The 12,500-nt window shown below is 42.3% G+C and overlaps 1 pseudogene; it reads right to left on the bottom strand.

Annotated features, from left to right (window-relative positions):
- Positions 1-4,827: 4,827 nt before the first annotated feature.
- The window catches only part of LOC116065067, an 8,857-nt pseudogene continuing 1,184 nt past the window's right edge, over positions 4,828-12,500 (bottom strand).

Raw genomic sequence — 12,500 nt, 5'->3', positions numbered from 1 at the left:
CTATAAAGATACTATTAGCCTGTTCCCAGCATTAGCACAACACTTTGTGATGGTTAGCTTGTTACCTGTGATGATATATGATAAATGTAACGTCTCTTTCACATTATCCAGTGACTGACCTATCTGGGTAGGTTTGGAGACGCCTGATGAAGTTCGACGTTGTTGATCCGGCATCATTTATCTTGGTGCCACACACCTTGCATGTAGCTGCTCGCTTACTGCCACTGTTTACCAAGTTATTGAAAGCAAAACTAATTAACTAACAGAAGGCACAACTCTGGGAGGACTTGGTGTCGCCGTCAATGCATTTTTTTATGTGAGTGTGAGCACATAAGGCATAACGCTGTGTTACGTTGCACATTATGGCAGAGGGCAGGGGACATGCAGCTCGTCATACGTTTCACCAATGTATATGCTCCAATTAAAGACAATAGAAATACATGAAGAAATGTAGATTTAAAAAGCAATAACTGCATGAAAACAGGTTGTTGACGAGTCTCGAAGCTAGAGTCCGAGTCAAGTCTGAAGTCAGCTGTTTGTGCGACTTAAGTGCGACTTGAGTCCGAGTCTCAGAGTCCCCATCTCTGCTACAAAAATCTTAATATTTCAAGAAAGAAGTTGTGAAAAAGTCTTAATACTTAATACTAGTCTGGTAACCATCTCAAGTTACCAAGGACCATCTCAAGGTACCAAGGATCATCTCAATAGAATAGAATAGAATAAATCTTTATTGTCCACCAGGGTGGAAGTTTGTCTTTGGCTCACCAGACATACAAGACAGATAAACATACAGACAACATCTCAGACATGACCGTTGAGTATAAAAAATAACATGAAAAGAAAACAAATATCAGGATAAAACAGAATAAATATGCTTAAATTCATTAAAATAGCAGCTCAATTTGATGTTGTCACTTGGTTTGTTTGAGGATGCTGATGGCATTTGGAATAAAGGATTTTTTAGAAACACTTTTGCCAGAGGCACTCTGAAGAGCCTCCCAGACTTCTCAAAGCCAACCAACCAGACCAAGAATCATCTCAAGGTACCAAGAATCATCTCAAGGTACCAAGGACCATCACAAGGTACCAAGGACCATCTCAAGGTACCAATGAGACATGCCTTTTCACTTTTTCGAAATCTGGGACCCCTTCTTGGACTATATTGGGGAGGATGGTGCACGGACCCTTCAGAGTGGCCTCTATGGTTTAGCATCGTCTGAGATCTCGAAGTACATTTCCAGGTGACATACAATAGCTTAAGTAACCCAATTTGACTGATTATGTTGAGTATGCCTCAAATGTGCAAACCTTCTGTGTTTTTGTTTTTTGTTTAGTTGTATTTGTTTTATACTTTTTTTTTTTTTTTTTTAGTTGTTTTGGTTGTTTAATTTAAGGGGTTAAAAGGAGGGCTTTGTTCTTTACTCAGTAACTGTATTCCTTTATGTTGTATATGCCCCGAAGAAATTTAATAAAGATATGTTAAAAAAAAAAAAAAAAAAAAAAAGAATCATCTCAAGGTACCAAGGATCATCTCAAGGTACCAAGGATCATCTTAAGGTACCAAGGATCATCTCAAGGTACCAAGAATCATCTCAAGGTACCAAGGATCATCTTAAGGTACCAAGGATCATCTCAAGGTACTAATGCTGCATTCCAGACACACTTTTTAGCCCGTAAGTTACGACTTCAAGTCACGACTCACGACTTGGTAATGTTCCAGGCAAAGTCACAACAAACCCTTCTAGCTAGCGTTAGCTAGCGCTGGCTGATACTAACGATTCCTAGTCTGCGACATATTTTGCACTTCATTTCATAAACTTACCTGTAGTAATACACAATAATGTGTATTGTTTTGATTACAATGTGTGGAATTACTTTACGTTGCCTATTTATGTCTATTTATTTTCTATTTCTCACTGTTCCATTCCAGGGCACTTTCACAAGTAGAAGGTTGTGAAAACACGAGTTACGGGTTGCCTGGAACGCAGCATTAGGATCATCTCAAGGTACCAAGGATTGTACCATGGTACCTTGGTACCTTGGTACGATCCTTGGTACCTTGGTACCATCTCACGGTACCTTGGTACCGTGAGATGGTCCTTGGTACCTTGAGATGGTCCTTGGTACCTTGAGATGGTCTTTGGTACCGTGAGATGGTCCTTGGTACCTTGAGATGATTCTTGGTACCGTGAGATGGTCCTTGGTACCTTGAGATGATTCTTGGTATCTTGAGATGATTCTTGGTACTGTGAGATGGTCCTTGGTACCTTGAGATGGTCCTTGGTACCTTGGTACCTTGAAATGGTCCTTGGTACCTTGAGATGGTACCTTGGTACCTTGAGATGGTCCTTGGTACCTTGAGATGGTACTTTGGTACCTTGAGATGGTCCTTGGTACCTTGGTACCTTGAGATGGTCCTTGGTACCTTGAGATGGTACCTTGGTACCTTGAGATGGTCTTTGGTATCTTGAGATGGTCCTTGTGTCAGGGTTTTGGTATTTTGTTCTGTCTTATTGTGGTAGTCTTGTTTTTCTGTTATGTTCTGGTTCCTGTTTTATTTTGTAGTCTGTCTTGTCTCCCTTGTCTTGTCTAGTTTACTTCCTGTCTTTGTTTGCTTCCCGCCTTTTTTGATTGTTCTGCCCCACCCTGATTTGTTCCACCTGTTGTATCACCTGTCCCTTGTTAGTGTTCATTACCCTGTGTATTTAGTCTCTCTGTTTCCCCTTGTCTCTTGTCGGATTCTTACGTTCTGTTGCTCGTGATGTTTGCTGTGCGCTATGTGTGTATTTGAGTTCTCTGTCATTATCCCTGTCGTGGATTTCCTAGCTCTATGGATTATTGTTTCCAGTAAGTGTTTGCTTGTCCATAAATAAATCTCTGTAAAATGCATCTGGGTCCAAGCCTTGCCTACCTTGCGACAGATCCTGATACCTTGGTACCTTGAGATGATCCTTGGTACCTTGAGATGGTCCTTGGTACCTTGAGATGATCCTTGGTACTTTGAGATGGTCCTTGGTACCTTGAGATGGTCCTTGGTACCTTGAGATGATTCTTGGTACCTTGAGATGATTCTTGGTACCTTGAGATGGTCCTTGGTACCTTGAGATGATCCCCGTTTTTTTTTTTGATTGCTAAACGACTTACTCGTTTACGTACGTACACGTACTCAAACCACAGTCTGCATTACCAACAGTCACCTGAGCTAAACAGTTCACATCACCTGCAAAACTCATTCACAGCAACACAACTCTTAACACACGTGTCAGAACAGGCTCAGTGCAGAGAAACACTACGAACAACCCTCACTGAGATAACACACACTGTCACTCAGAACACACTGAGAGGACAAACACTAGCATCAAACACCAATACACAAATTACAAACTTTCTCATATTAACAGTTTGAACAAATTGAGTGACTTTACACTACTCAATAGTATATAGATTGTATAATATACCAATTTTTATGTAAGGTAAACAAGAAGGAAATAAAATCAGCAGTTTTCTTCAATAGGCCATAGTATTTTGTCTCTGGTAATTTATGGAATTACTGGGAAAAAATCTAAAGGTACGTAACAGTAACAAAGAATAATGTGACTAATCCTGCCTCTCTCCAGCATCCTGCTGCAAGTTTTCTTCATCACATTGGATGTCTGCGTCATCTCTAAATACTAATGAATGTGGTGTTTCCATTGCTTTCACCTGCATTACTTTCTGAAAAACAGTAAGAACGCAGTTTTACTATTCTAAAGATAAAGTGTTTTTCACAAACCTCAGACATCTGACCTGGACATGTTGGTATCTTTGTTCTTTTACCTGTTTCTCTCAAACAGTACAGTGTATAATTGTTTCCTTCTTATTTGGTGTTTGTATACAAAAAAAGGCTTTCTGAGATTTCTCTGTATAAATACCATATATGTTCACTAACTAGTCTAAAACAAGACACCTGCTTAGGCTTTCAGCTAAAATTGCAATCAGCAGTGTTTGATAGGCTCCAGACTGAAATCTATTCTGTTCTGAATGTGTGGTTAACAGTTGTGACAGCAGCGTGTTAGCATTTGAACAAAGTGCTGTAGATCTACAGTGTTGTGCAGGTTGTGGTTAAAGTCATGGAATAAGTGTGTAGAGTTTTGAAAACTGTTCAAGCAATGAAAAACTAACTAGAGTTTGGTCCACATGAACTGCTGCTGGGCAGACTGTATTTAGAGTTTTGCACATGTGACTCCAGTTGTGCCCACTGTCGTTTAGCAATCGAAAAAAACTGTAAGACTTTTTCACAACTTCTTTCTTGAAATATTAAGATTTTTGTAGCCAGTTTAAGTAGCACATGATGGAAATGCAACGGCAAGAGTAACCATTTTATAAAACCACACATTTTCATTCAATGCACAATACAGCTTTATTCCCCCAAAACAATACTCTGTCTCTGTTTGTACAGATTGAGATACATTTTGTTTTCAAGTTTATAATGAACTCTGTATTTTATTAATTGTATTATTATTGTCTTCTGAGTTTCTGCTCGTCACCAGACCCAAACGCCAACTGTCTTTCTGCTCGTTGCGGTGTCTGCTTGGATTTATGAAATATTCCTTATTTTTTATGTTTGTGTGTGTGTCTGTGTGTGTTTGTGAGTGTGTGCGTTTGTGTATCTGTGAGTGTGTGTGTTTGTGTGTGTGTGTGTGTGTGTGTGTGTGTGTGTATTTTTATATGTAATTAACACTGACTGTTTTTGTTCTTGAAATAATTCTCATTTTTTAAATAAAATATCCCGACTGCCTTTCCTGATTTTTTTATTAAAATATTTTGACTTTGTTTTCTTGAATCACTGATGTTGTGTTTCCGATCGATGATGCGTTTCCTGTCCGGCGCTGAAGAGAAGTGTAACGGTTTGTTGGTGTTTGGGTTCCAGATGTTGTTCAGGCCTGCGTGCCGTGTTTCTGGCAGATGAAGCGCATGCTGGTGGAGCAGTGGAGGTCGTTGAGGTGTCCGCTGTGATGCAGGTGAGCGCAGTCTTCGTCTCCGGCGCCGAGACCGTGTTCGGTCCAGCTGTCAGGCTGACCGGGCACCCAGCGCCTAAAATACACGGTAACACACGGTAACACACGGTAACACACGGGGACACACGGGGACACACGGGGAGAAAAAAGTTATTGTTAAATCATCTTTGTTAAAGTTGACTCTGTTTTCTACGGACATAAAGTTACACTCAACTCACGATTCAATACGATTTTACAGAATTAGCTGCAGACAAATGAAAAATTACAAATAGTTCACCGAAACGTGTTTCTGAAAACATTTTAAGAGAGAAATAGGCCGTGCAGTTGCTGAATCTGTCTTCATTTCAGATCAACAAAGGTCAGTTTAAAAGATTTTCGTCAGAATTTGAGATACTCCGTGTTCTCCACCAATCTGATTGGTCATTGAGTCCGACTGCCGGCAGTGCCCGCCCCGCCGATTATACATGTCAAATCGGCCAAAATGAAGGCCGACGGCCCCTCGGACGGATGACGGCACGGAGCACACCGAACAGACTCGAGTCACCGACCTCGCCAGACTGTCAGACGGCCGATTATCGGCTCGGTGTGTGATAGGCTTTAGGCCGACTGGTCTGAGTCTGGAGACTTTAGGGCCGACTGTACCTGCGCTCCATGGTGTACGGTGTCTGGTTGATCCACTCCCAGCGGCCGGTTCTCCAGTCAGACAGACCCACCCAGTACAGCTGGGGAACCGTACGACGGGTCACAAAGTTCTACAGACAGACAGAGAGACAGACAGACAGAGAGACAGTCAGACAGACAGACAGAGAAGGAGACGTCTGTAAATCAGTGGAGATATTTTTTGAGCGAAATGACTCGTTTCACTGTCAGAGTTTGATCCATTCAGTCCTATAACATTTGGAAAGTCTAGAAGAGACGCACAATTAATTTATTCAATCCTCATTCAAGTTAGCAGACAGACAGACAGACTGACAGACAGACAGACAGACAGACTGTCTCACCCAGGTCTTGTCATCTTGCAGTATGAGCAGGTGAGCGTTGCGTTTCTCACACCAGACTCTGGACTGGTTCCAGGACAGAGACTCACGGCTGAAGAAGTAGCAGCTGGAACCAAACTCATCCCAACCTGGAGGACAACAAATGCTCTCTGTAGAGACTGAGAGACAGACAGACAGACAGGCAGGCAGACAGACAGACAAGGAGACAGACAGACAGGCAGACAGGTAGACAGATAGGAAGGGAGACAGACAGACAGATAGACAAGCAGACAGGCAGACAGGGAGATAGGTGTAAGGTTTCTGTCTGTAAATGTGTACTTTAAATCTATGACTGTGTATGTGTGTGTGTGTGTGTGTGTGTGTGTGTGTGTGTGTGTGTGTGTGTGTGTGTGTGTGTGTGTGTGTCTGTGTGTACTGTTGTTGATGAACCGTTGGAGGGAACATTTGAGCGAATCGACGCTTCGGCTGAGAGAGTCGACGACTTCCAGTTGCTTCAACGCCTCGGCCACTGAACACACACACACACACACACACACACACAGCAAATGCAGAGATGTTTCAAACAAACACAGGACTTCCACCCAGGAGACCGGGGGTTCATGTCCCGTTAGAAAAGAAAAGGAAACAGAGAGTTTTTTTTAACTTTAGGGAACAAACGGAGCTGCGTCACGTTCTGCGTCACCACAGTAACCTTCAGGAAGTGAAGTCACATCAGATTTGAACCCAAACCTCCATCTTTTTATCAACTTAACTCAGTAGTTTTGAAGTCTAAACCTAACCGAACTGGGACCGTTTCACAACGTTAACCACGTGTTTAAAACAGCCACCGTTACCGTCTCTGGTTTAGATATGAGGATGTTAACTCTCAAGTGGGTGGGGTGGGAGGGACGACACCACTCGTGTGTGTGTGTGTGTGTTAACTTCTCTGGTTAATATGATATGAGGACGTATCTCCTGCCACCACTAGGGGGCACTAACTTATGAAATGCTCCTGTGGGTCGTTTAAGGGGGGGGGGGGCAGATGTTGTAGTGAAGTTCAGAGTTCAGAGAGTCAGACTGACCTGACATCAGCTCGTTTTTGTTGTTCTCCATAGCAACCTGCAGCTGGTGAACCTGCTTAGATGTTTCTGGAACAAAAAGAATGACACACACACACACATACACACACACACACACACACACACACACACACACACACACACATGAATGAACATGTGTTAGTCACCTTTATCTCTTGGTCTTTAACGTCTGAACTTCCTCACTTCAGCTAACTCTGGTCTCTGGTTTCAGCCAGAACTCTCTTAAAGAAACATGAACATTTCAGATAATTTTAACTTCAGCTTCATGATATCTTAGACTGACTGATTATATACCGTATATATATATATATATATTATATCTTAGACTGACTGATGTCAAGTTCAGATAAACATTGTCACTTCATATCTAATCTGTTTGATTTGAAAAGTCAAAACTTAAAACTTCTCCAAACCTGAGCGCACAGAACTCACTTTTATTTTGAAAAGCCAGACCAGAGTCTGATCACAGCTGACTGTGTGTGTGTGTGTGTGTGTGTATCAGTGTGTGTGTGTGTGTGTGTGTGTGTGTGTGTGTATCAGTGTGTGTGTGTGTGTGTTTGTGTATCAGTGTGTGTCTGTGTGTGTGTGTGTGTGTGTGTGTGTGTGTTACCCTGAGCGTGCTGCAGAGAGGTGTTCAGTGATTGGATGACGTGGCTCAGGTTGCTAACACTCTGCTCCACAGACCACAGACGATTCGATGTCTTCGTGTCTGATGAAAACATTTTAAGAATGAGAACACAAAAGACACAGATCCTTTTACCCATCATGCACTGCAGCCTGACGTCCTCGAAGGTTCCTCGGAGGAGAAGACATTAAACTCTCTGAACCCGAAACTATAAAACACCTTTCATTACAAAATGTGATCATCTGTGTGTGTGTGTGTGTGTGTGTGTGTGTGTGTGTGTGTGTCTGTGTGTGTGTGTGTGTGTGTGTGTGTCTGTTCTTGTTTTACTATATTTGTGGGGTCCAAAAACCAGGAATATAGTATACTTGTGGGGTCCCGACAGCTTTGTGGGGCCAAAATGCTGGACCCCACAAGGTTAAAGGTCTGTTTGAGGGTTAAGACTTGGTTTTAGGATTAGGGTTAGAATTAGGTTATGGTTAGGGTGAGGGTAAGGGTTAAGGTTAGGCATTTAGTGGTGATGGTTAAGGTTAGGGTAAGGGGCTAGGGAATGCATTATGTCAATGACGGGTCCCCACAAAGATAGTGACACGCACTATGTGTGTGTGTGTGTGTGTGTGTGTGTGTGTGTGTCTCTGTGTCTGTGTCTGTGTGTGTGTGTGTGTGTGTGTGTGTGTCTGTGTATGTGTGTGTGTGTGTGTGTGTGTCTCTGTGTGTGTGTGTGTGTGTGTGTGTGTGTGTGTGTGTGTGTGTGTCTGTGTATGTGTGTGTGTGTGTGTGTGTGTGTCTGTGTATGTGTGTGTGTGTGTGTGTGTGTGTCTCTGTGTGTGTGTGTGTGTGTGTGTGTGTGTGTGTGTGTGTGTGTGTGATTGTGTGTGTGTGTGTGTGTGTGTGTGTCTGTGTGTGTGTGTGTGTGTGTGTGTGTGTGTGTGTGTGTGATTGTGTATGTGTGTGTGTGTGTGTGTGTGTGTGTCTGTGTCTGTGTGTGTGTGTGTGTGTGTGTGTGTGTGTATGTGTGTGTGTGTGTGTGTGTGTGTGTGTGTGTGTGTGTGTGTGTCTCACTGCTAGCTCCCAGTGCTATGATCAGAATCAGGATGAATGTAGCTGTCAGAGCAGGAAACAACCAGCGTCTGAACCTGGAGACAGCTGAGAGAGAGACAGATACAGGCTCTGTGGAGAGACAGACAGACAGACACACACACACACACACACACACAAGCGTTGGACTCTTGATGCTCTCTCCACTAGCAGTTATCAGTTGATTTTCACTGACCAATCACAGACCTCTGATCCAGAGAGCGCTGCTGTCCTGTTCCTTCTCGCTGTTGTAGTCTGTCATCATGGCGATCTGTCTGTCTGTCTGCCTGTCTATCTCTCGCTGCCTGTCTGTCTCTAAAGATGAAGACCTCTCTCCGTCTGAAACAGACAGACTGTGATTATGACGTGTCTGGAACAGCTCGTGAAAGCATCAACGACAGCATACCTGTCTCCACTGATCCACTCCAGTTTGCATGGGCAGGGATACGTACGTCAGGATGCTATTTGCATCCAGCAGTGCCTTCAATACTATCAGACCTATTTAAGCTAAGCTGTTAGACCTCTGGGCCTCTGCGATTCCATATGCAGGTGGATAATAATAATAATAATAATAATAATAATAATAATGATGTATAGTTTACTAATCCCGCAAGGGGAAATTACAATGTTTCTAACAGGCCGCCCCCAGACAGTTAGAGTACTACACATACTCAGCCTCCATAGTGGTAAACACCAGAGCACACTCAAGGCTGCAGATTCCTCTATTATGACTGTGTTGCAAAACACCCCACTAACGGTATTGTGAAATTTGCAGACGGTGCTATACTGTGGTGGGACTCATTGACAGCAAATAACGAAACTGCCTACAGGGCTGAGGTCAGTAACGTGATCATGTGGTGCCGTGGAAATAATCGGCCCCTCAATGTGGGGAAAACGAAAGAGGGGTTATCATAGAAGTTGTTAGGCATCCACATCTCAGACAGACCTCAGAGAAGGCCCATCAGAGCAGCTGGATGTCCTGAGGTGTCTCAAGAAATACTGTATGGTCCCGGTCCCTTAACCCCTTGGGTGGTGTTCAGATCTGTGGGACCCATTTTCTATGTTATGCTAAAAGAAATCCTATGTTATTTATTTCTTCTAACTCAAACTCACTGGCCTTGGCTCATTTTCTGTGAAGAACATAAAAAATAACGTATTTTCAATGACTGCACATGGTACACCCCCCCCCCCCACACACACACACATAACTATTACATATGAGGTGTTCAGGTCTACTGGACCCGAGTGTATTTAAATGTAGGTGCTATGAAACTATTTTGTCTTTCTGCACCTGCTATTCCCACACAAAGTTTAGATATGACGTAAACTCTCAAGTGGGTGGGGTGGGAGGAACAAAAACCACGTGTGTGTGTGTGTGTATGTGTGTGTGTGTGTGTGTGTGTGTGTGTGTGTGTGCACCTGTTATTTCCACACAAAATTACAACATTGTTACATTTCGAGCACTTTCACCTGTTCTGATTAAGTTCTAAGAAATAAGCACCAATAATGATCAAAAATCTTGTTTCTATATTTATTTTTTTTACTTTTTTAATAATTGAATTTCCTTATTTTCTCACAAAATACGAATATGATCATAAATGTGTCAAGTCAAGTCATGTTATTTAAACGGCACATTTAAAGGACAATTCCGGCGCAAAACAACCCTAGGGGTTATTAACTGATGTGTACCCACTCTGTCTCTCTCTGGGACATGCTAATGCTATGCTAATCCAATGAGTTTGGAGCTTTAACGGGGGGGGAGCCATCTTGGAAACCAGTCATGACTAGTCGAACGCCGTGCGGCGTGGAATCTCCTCCACGCTGCACGGCGTTCGACTAGCCATGACTGGTTTTCAAGATGGCTCCCCGCAAGTAAACATGAACGCGACTGTCTTTATAATCTATCTTTTTTATAAACTATCTGTACACTTACACTGTTGTCAATGCTTCGGTTCACATTTAGGGACCCTCATTATGCTAAAGTGTGATGACATTTCGAGCCTTTTTAGTGGTATTAAATAGCGATTTAATTTGAGTGTCCCCATGCCCCAAATACTAGCATTTCAAGCTAACCAGCGGTCCGCGGTAGCCCCGTTAAAGCTCCAAACTCATTGGATTAGCATGAAAACATGTAAGAGAGAGACAGAGTAGTTAATAACCCCTAGGGTCGTTTTGCGCCGGAATTATCCTTTAAACAAACAACAGTTGACCCAAAGTGCTTTACAGGTAGAGCAGGGAAGGCAACAACAGTATGCCATAAAGATACATCATCAATTGTGCAAGGTACCATGAGTATAGTTAGGCAAAGGTAGAATTAAATAACGTAAAATAGAATTAAATAACAATGGAACAATGTTTGTAAATACAAAAAGATAAGAAAAAGTTGAGTTCAGTTCATAGCTCTGAAAATGTGATCTCACAGGGGTAAATATGAACCATAAATTATGTATATATCATTGCTAATTGAGCTAAAGTAAGCATCTGTTAAGTATTTTTACACAAATTGTTATGGCTGTATTGATTTAAAAGCCTAATAATGTGGTGGGTCCAGCAGATGCGGGAACATTGGCTGTGTAACTAAAATATGAACACCACACAAGGGTTAACAGGCGACTGAACTTTGACCGCTGGACAATTGAGAGTATGCTGACAGGAAACATGGCAGTGTGGTTTGGCACGGCTACTTCACATGACCTTAATCTATTGACTAATCTCACTTCCTACAGTCCATCGATGTGGGCTGAGTTACATAATAAGAGAAAAAAGATCTTTTGTTTTGGTTTTTTTCAACCTTTAAAGGGTAATTTAGTTTGTTGTTTTTAAACCTGGACTCTATGTCTCCTAATTTCTGTGTCTGAGGGTCTGATGGAACAACAATCTCTGAAACTGGTCCAGTATTAAACAAGAACCAAGCTGTAATGTAAACTACAGGACTAATGTTCACCCACCAGACTCCATGTAAATAATCAGGACTTTTATCGTCGTGAAAACACACTTCATTCAAAGAGGACAGAAACTAAATCAAACTATCAAAAGCCGTCTTGGTTCATCTTTCCACTGTTCTGTTGACGCGCTCTGCTGTGGGCATGCTGCGGCAGATGTGTTGCGTTTGTGCTCCGTGTATTTGTGCCGTAGTTCAAATGTTGGTGCCATCTAATTTACATGCAAGCTAGAAACTAAAAGGAACATACATTGCTACTCAATCGTTGACACAGCACTGTGGAGATCTGGCAATGCAAGACTAGTGGGGGGGGGGGGCTCTATACACGCTAAAAGTCCTGATTATTTACATGGAGTCTGGTGGAAATATGCTGGCTCTATACACGCTAAAAGTCCTGATTATTTACATGGAGTCTGGTGGAAATATGCTGGCTCTATACACGCCAAAAGTCCTGATTATTTACATGGAGTCTGGTAGAAATATGCTGGCTCTATACACGCTAAAAGTCCTGATTATTTACATGGAGTCTGGTGGGTTTGGTGTAGGGTTAGGGTTAGGGGGGTAGGGGTGCACGATATTGAAAACATGTTATAGTGCGATATTGATATTAATTTCGATACTTTTAAACATATGTAAAATTACCAAAGTTACGGGAAAACGCATCAAAAAAGTTTTCTTACAACACAAACTGACGGTCATATTGGACTGGTCCAACATGAATATATAAATAAGGACCATGTCTACAGAACAGGACATGTTCTACTGGTTGTATATACACTACAGTAT

This window comes from Sander lucioperca, chromosome 17, assembly GCF_008315115.2.
Source record: "Sander lucioperca isolate FBNREF2018 chromosome 17, SLUC_FBN_1.2, whole genome shotgun sequence".
Lineage (NCBI taxonomy): Eukaryota > Metazoa > Chordata > Actinopteri > Perciformes > Percidae > Sander > Sander lucioperca.
This window is presented reverse-complemented; position numbering and strand designations above follow the sequence as displayed.